The following is a 5,893-nucleotide window of genomic DNA, read 5'->3' on the forward strand; positions in this document are numbered from 1 at the left end:
CTGGTGTGTGTGTGGGGGTGAGTCCGAATGGCAGCAGCATCAAAACCGGGGGGCTTTTCAGTCTAGGGTGTGAGCCAAAGCCAGGGTCCCGAGTTCCCCACTGTGGGTCCGTGCAGGAGTCAAACCCAGGAGGTGGCCCAGGACATCCTGATTTGTGTTACTGGGATGTGAGTCGGTTGAGGGTTAGAAACACTCAGGCGGATTTCATCCAGGTCTCTTGGGAGCATCACTGCAGGAACCACAGCAGCGAGGGGACCCAGCCAGGTGGAAGGCTGGATGGACCGTGGGCTTGGCACTTGGAAACGTGTCCCCTGTACAGAAAAAAAACCAACCCCCCCCCCCCCCAAAATACAGTTCATTTCCAATTCTACCATGCAGCTGAACAGGCTGTGGCTTCACTGATGCCTGTGGTCACGAGGATTAGAGGACTCCCGGTCCCGGGAGTGCCGGGCCCTTTTATGCCTGTGGGATTTATCTTGACTCCTACTTCTACTTCTGACTACGCCCCTCAGAGCGCCCACTGTGCCGGCTGCAACGTGCGTGTGAGCTTCGACCTCCGTCTCTATGTCTGTGCCTGTCTTCTTGCTCTTCCTCCTGCCTGATGACTTGTGTTCGTGCTTGGGCTTCTTCTTCCTCGGCTCCCGGTCTCGGTCCTCTGTTCCCCCACGGGAGGTCGTCCTGATCTCAGGGGAGCTGGGATGGGGCTTCCACACCTCCCTGGACTCCGACTTCTGACCCCTCTCTGAGCTCTTGCCACTGTGCTTTTTAGAGCCAAGGTCACCCTTTTCCTTTATCATCTTGCTTCTGGGCGATGAAGAGGAGGCTGGCTGCTCTGCCTGTACCTCCTGGTCAGTCTTCTCTTTTTCTTTCTTTCTTTTCTTGGTTTCCTTTCTGTCTTTTTTGTGTTTTCTGGTGGGCCTGTCATCTTCAGAGCCCTCAGATGAACTCAGTGAGGGAGTGTGCGCCCCGCAGCCCCTCTCATGCAGCTCTCTGGTCACATCGTCCATTTCTTCTGAGTCCGTAGGAGCCCGATAGCTAGACACATGATCCACTCGGATAGCTCTTCCTTTGATCTTGATCCCATTAAAATTGTCAACAGCCAGAATTGTGCTCCTCTGGTCTTCATAGCAGAGGAAACAGAATCCTTTGGATTTCCCAGTCTTCTTGTCCCGTACCAAATTAATGTTAACAATTTCGCCATATTGTGAGAACACACAGATGATGTCCCCTTCAGTCAGCTCATAAGGAAGCCCTCCAAAGAAGATCCAGGCGCTGTCCTTGTACTCGGAGTGCCAAGACGCCTTCTCTGCTACCCCCAGCTGAAGATCACGCTCATTCAGCTTGTTGATCAGCTTAACTTTAGTTAAAGGGTTCATCTCTGTGGGTTCACGCTCAGAAGCTAGCAACCGACTTCACGTTCAGAAGCTAGCAACCGACTTCACGCCCAGAGCCTAGGAACCGACTTCACGCTCAGAACCTAGCAACCGACTTCACGCCCAGAACCTAGGAACCGACTTCCGGGACAAGCCGTAAGACGCATGCGCAGCCCCGGTGCCACGCGCCCATTGGTCTCCAAGGAGCTTGCGCCGTTGATGAGTTTACTCTTAAGGAATAGTGTACTTAAAGTCTTGTGTTTATTGGGAGTTGTTTTAGAAATCAAGTGGGGTTGCTTTTTGAATTTGTATTGTGGTCTTTGCTTAGAATTATTATTTGATTTTACAATGACTTTACATATAGATGCCTATTTCAGTAGAGCTATTAAAATCTGCACTTTTTTGAATCTGTGATTTTCTGTGAGGTGGCCATAACAACAAGATTCTAACAAGAATAAGGCGCCCTGTCCCCTGATTTCCAATGAGGCTCGTGCTGTGGAGTTAAGGAGATACATACTCAAGACGGAAACCTATTTCCTGAGCCCCTGTCTTTCTTCTGTCACCAGTTTCCCTTCCATTTTTCTTTATTATTTAGACTTTTGTAGTCAGGCTTCCACCTTGAGCTTGCTCTGTACTCCTGGGAATAAGATATCTGGGCGTGTTTGGAGTAATAATGGGCCCCAAATCTGTGACCCAGGAGGCTCCACAGAAGTTCACACCCAGCGTACAGCTTGGTCCGGGAACGTGGCTCCTGGTGCCACAGGGGAAGGGCTTAGACACACGTGTCCTGGGGAAATCGGGACTGCAAGACGAAAGGCTTCTACTCAAAATCTCCATCAGACTTGGGAGCACGAGGCAACCCTGCTCTCTGGCCAATATAACAGAGAAACTCATGCACTCACAGTTTTGCCACAGAGATTCTCAACCTGGCGTCCACAGGGGACCCCACCAGAGGTCTGTTCATAGAAATTTAATGGGGTCTGGAGACCAGGATGGGAAAAATTATATCCTTCTTTTCAGCAGTTTCAACCTGAAATTTAGCATTTCCTTCCATTGTGAACATAGGAAAAAAATCCCAGTATCATAAGCAGCACCTATAACTTTGTTCCTAAAGGAAATTGCAGGTACATTTCTACCCCATTCCAAGTGTTAAAGGTATTTTATAACAGAATATCATTTACCCTCTTAGTTACTTCAAAGTCATGGTAGATGAGGGATGTACGGCTAGGTCTTATCCTATAACGAAATCATCTGTTAGTGTAAAACATTTTTCTTTATATGTGCATGGCTGTAGTTCAATATAATTGGCTTCTTTTGTAATGATGTGGGTTTAAAAAAATACGTTTAAAAACATTATTCCTAGAAAGGGTGTACAGGCTTCACCAGATCTTCAAGGGGGCAGTTGTGCAAAAAGGTTCAGGACTCCATGGCAGCCCCAGGACCCTGAGCTCAGCTCTGTCACGTGTGTCTGCCGGTGGCCCTGGGAACTCCACCTGCACCCACGCAACGCCGGCACCTCAGGCGTCTACACCAGCAATGTTGGAGACAACCCCGACTCCGGGGTCAGGAACTGGAAGAAGCCCCCTCATGGTAGCTGGAAACATCGGCTGCAATGTCAATAGATTGGGAACTTCATTAAGGTACCAGGTGGTCAAGTTCCTCGACAACTCACATCAACAAAAAGAGGACAAAAGAGCCAGTTATCACATGTCTTTATGGACCTGTTGTTAACATTCAAAAGACATTACTTGGAAAGCTTGAGGTACATTCACAGAAAAGGGTTCAGCATGGAGCTGGGAGTCCCAGCTAAGTAAGAGACGCGCGCCGAGGGAAATAATGCGTTTAGTGTAAAACACCTGGTGTCATGTGCTGTCTTTTCCATACTTGTGCTTTTTTATGTAATTGTAATGATCACAGGCATCTGATCTTAGCTTCTGAACTAGACCTTAGCAAGGTCCCCTGTTAACATAGAACTTTATAACAACTATTCTTACTGGTTGCAATAATAATAATCAGTGGAAATAACTTTAACTATTCTTCTAATAGTGAACATTTTGATTGATTTCAAGCTGCTGTTGCTAAAAATGATATTCATTTTTAAAATTGAAATACAGTTGATTTACAATATTTTGTTAGTTTCAGGTGTACAGCAAAATGATTCAGTTTTTTTATATATTTTTTTTTCAGATTTTTTTCCATTATAGGTTATTATAAGCTGTTGAATATAGTTCCCTGTGCTATACAGTAGGTCCTTGTTGCTTATCTATTTTACGTACTGTAGCTTGTATCCATTAATCCCATACTCCTAATTTATCCCCCTCCCCTTTCCCCTTTGGCAACCATAGGTTTGTTTTCTATATCTGTGAGTCTGTTTGTGTTTTGCGTATAGATTCAGTTGTATTATAAAAATGACATCCTTAAGAACGTTTGTACACATTTTGGACGGTATGCAAATTATGAAACTGTTTTACACAAGGTGGTCCCAAGTAACATTTTTGTCACCTTGGGGCAAAATGATTAGGGTCATTCCTGATGTAGTTTTTAACGAACTTCCTGGGTTTTCATTATTAAAGTGAAAAAAAGAATTCCTTGGCAGAAGAAATAAAAGTTAAGGGGGTTATAAAAAGGAAGGCATCCTAATTACATCATAAATCTTCCTGGGCTCTCTGCCGGTTAGAGAGACCCTAAGACTAATGAGGTCTTTTGTTCTGCACAGATAGTTTCTTGAGGCCTTGGGCCACATTCATAATCTCTCCCACTTGGCAGAAAGCAGCTGAGAACTCAGGGAAAGAACGTTTCATTAGGGCTGGAAAAGGGTCACCTCTTCGGAGGTTACAATAGACCAGGTAATCTAGCAAGTTTAAGGATTAAAGGCCACCTACACAGAATTTTTCAGTGGGAAAACGAGAAAGCAAGAGAGGAGGCCAGGGAAAAAGAGACGCGCAGAGAGGTTTAAGAAATCGAATAGTGTGCTTTTATTTTTTTAGTAGTTAATTCTTTTTTTTTTTAACATCTTTATTGGAGTATAATTGCTTCACAATGGTGTGTTAGTTTCTGCTTTATAACAAAGTGAATCAGTTATACATATACATATGTCCCCATATCCCCTCCCTCTTGCGTCTCCCTCCCACCCTCCCTATCCCACCCCTCTAGGTGGTCACAAAGCACCGAGCTGATGTCCCTGTGCTGTGCGGCTGCTTCCCACTAGCTATCTACCTTACGTTTGGTAGTGTATATATGTGCATGCCTCTCTCTCGCTTTGTCCCAGCTTCCCCCTCCCCCTCCCCAGATCCTCAAGTCCGTTCTCTAGTAGGTCTGTGTCTTTATTCCCGTCTTACCCCTAGGTTGCTCATGACCTTTTTTTTTTTTCTTAGATTCCGTATATATGTGTTAGCATACGGTACTTGTCTTTCTCTTTGTGACTGACTTCACTCTGTATGACAGACTCCATGTCCATCCACCTCACTACAAATAGCTCAATTTCGTTTCTTTTTGTGGCCGAGTCATACTCCATTGTATACATGAGCCGCATCTTCTTTACCCGTTCATCCGATGATGGGCGCTCAGGTAGCTTCCATGTCCGGGCTGTTGTGAGTAGAGCTGCAGTGCACACTGTGGTACGCGACTCTTTGAATTATGGTCAATATACTTTTAACGGTTGGTTTTTCCTTGGATACGTCAGGCTGAGGATATAGCAGTCACTTCTCTGGGCAAAGTTAGGTTCATGGAAGAGACAGACTGACGTAGAAAAGTTAGAATATAGGGTGTTAAGTCCTTTTACAGGGTAAGCGCTGGGCACGATGGCAACCTTGGCTGGCGACTCTGGCCGGTCCTGAGAGTCCAGGAGGAGAGGCTCCCTGGCAGGCAGGAGTGGGTGTTCGGGCCCCGGGGACCAGGGAAGGATACGGTGTGTGGTGAGCCCTGAGTCAGGAGGGGCACACAGGGGCAGGTGGCGAAGACCTCGGAGGCTGACGGCGCAAGCAGAGGAGGGCTGGGCTTGCATTTTAGAGATATGGTTCGCGATGTACGGTGGACGCTGTATTCAGGAGCAGCTCGGGGGCTCTGCCGCAGCCATGGCTGCCCACGCGTAGGTTCCCAGGGGCGCCACGCGGAGGGCACGGTAACCACGTTCGGAGAGGGAGGGCTAAGCCGGGGGCTGGAAAGGGGCTCGGCGGCCGGAGGAGGCCCCGTGTGCGCATGTTCTCCCCCCAGGGCTCATTCTAACTCCAGGAAGGGGGCCGAGCTCCGCGCCCCTCCATCCTGCCTCTGCCCGCGGCGGGATGACGGGCCCCCTGCTCGCCTACTTTCACTGGGGCGGGGGTCGGCGGTGGGCCCCCTCCAGCCCCAGTGGACCGGGATGCGCGCCTGCGGGTTCGTCCTTGGTGCTTGGCTGCAGCTGGTGAGCCTTGCCAGACAGGCGTCCTGCCGCCGCGGGGACACTTTGCTCGGTCCTTCGTCTGGGAGCTGGGCACTCTCTCCTCTGGGAGCTTTTCGTCTGCGCCTGGAGGAGGCTCTGGCTC

General features: G+C 48.3%; 1 pseudogene across 1 annotated transcript; it reads right to left on the minus strand.

Moving 5' to 3' along the window:
- Positions 1-351: 351 nt before the first annotated feature.
- Positions 352-1,392, minus strand: LOC114890299 (annotated as a pseudogene). Its single transcript, XR_003792267.1, has one exon. The product of XR_003792267.1 is annotated as an RNA-binding motif protein, X-linked 2 pseudogene (transcript).
- Between the last annotated feature and the right edge of the window lie 4,501 nt (positions 1,393-5,893).

Source organism: Monodon monoceros, unplaced genomic scaffold (assembly GCF_005190385.1).
Source record: "Monodon monoceros isolate NGI ecotype Baffin Bay Population unplaced genomic scaffold, NGI_Narwhal_1 Contig5485_ctg1, whole genome shotgun sequence".
Lineage (NCBI taxonomy): Eukaryota > Metazoa > Chordata > Mammalia > Artiodactyla > Monodontidae > Monodon > Monodon monoceros.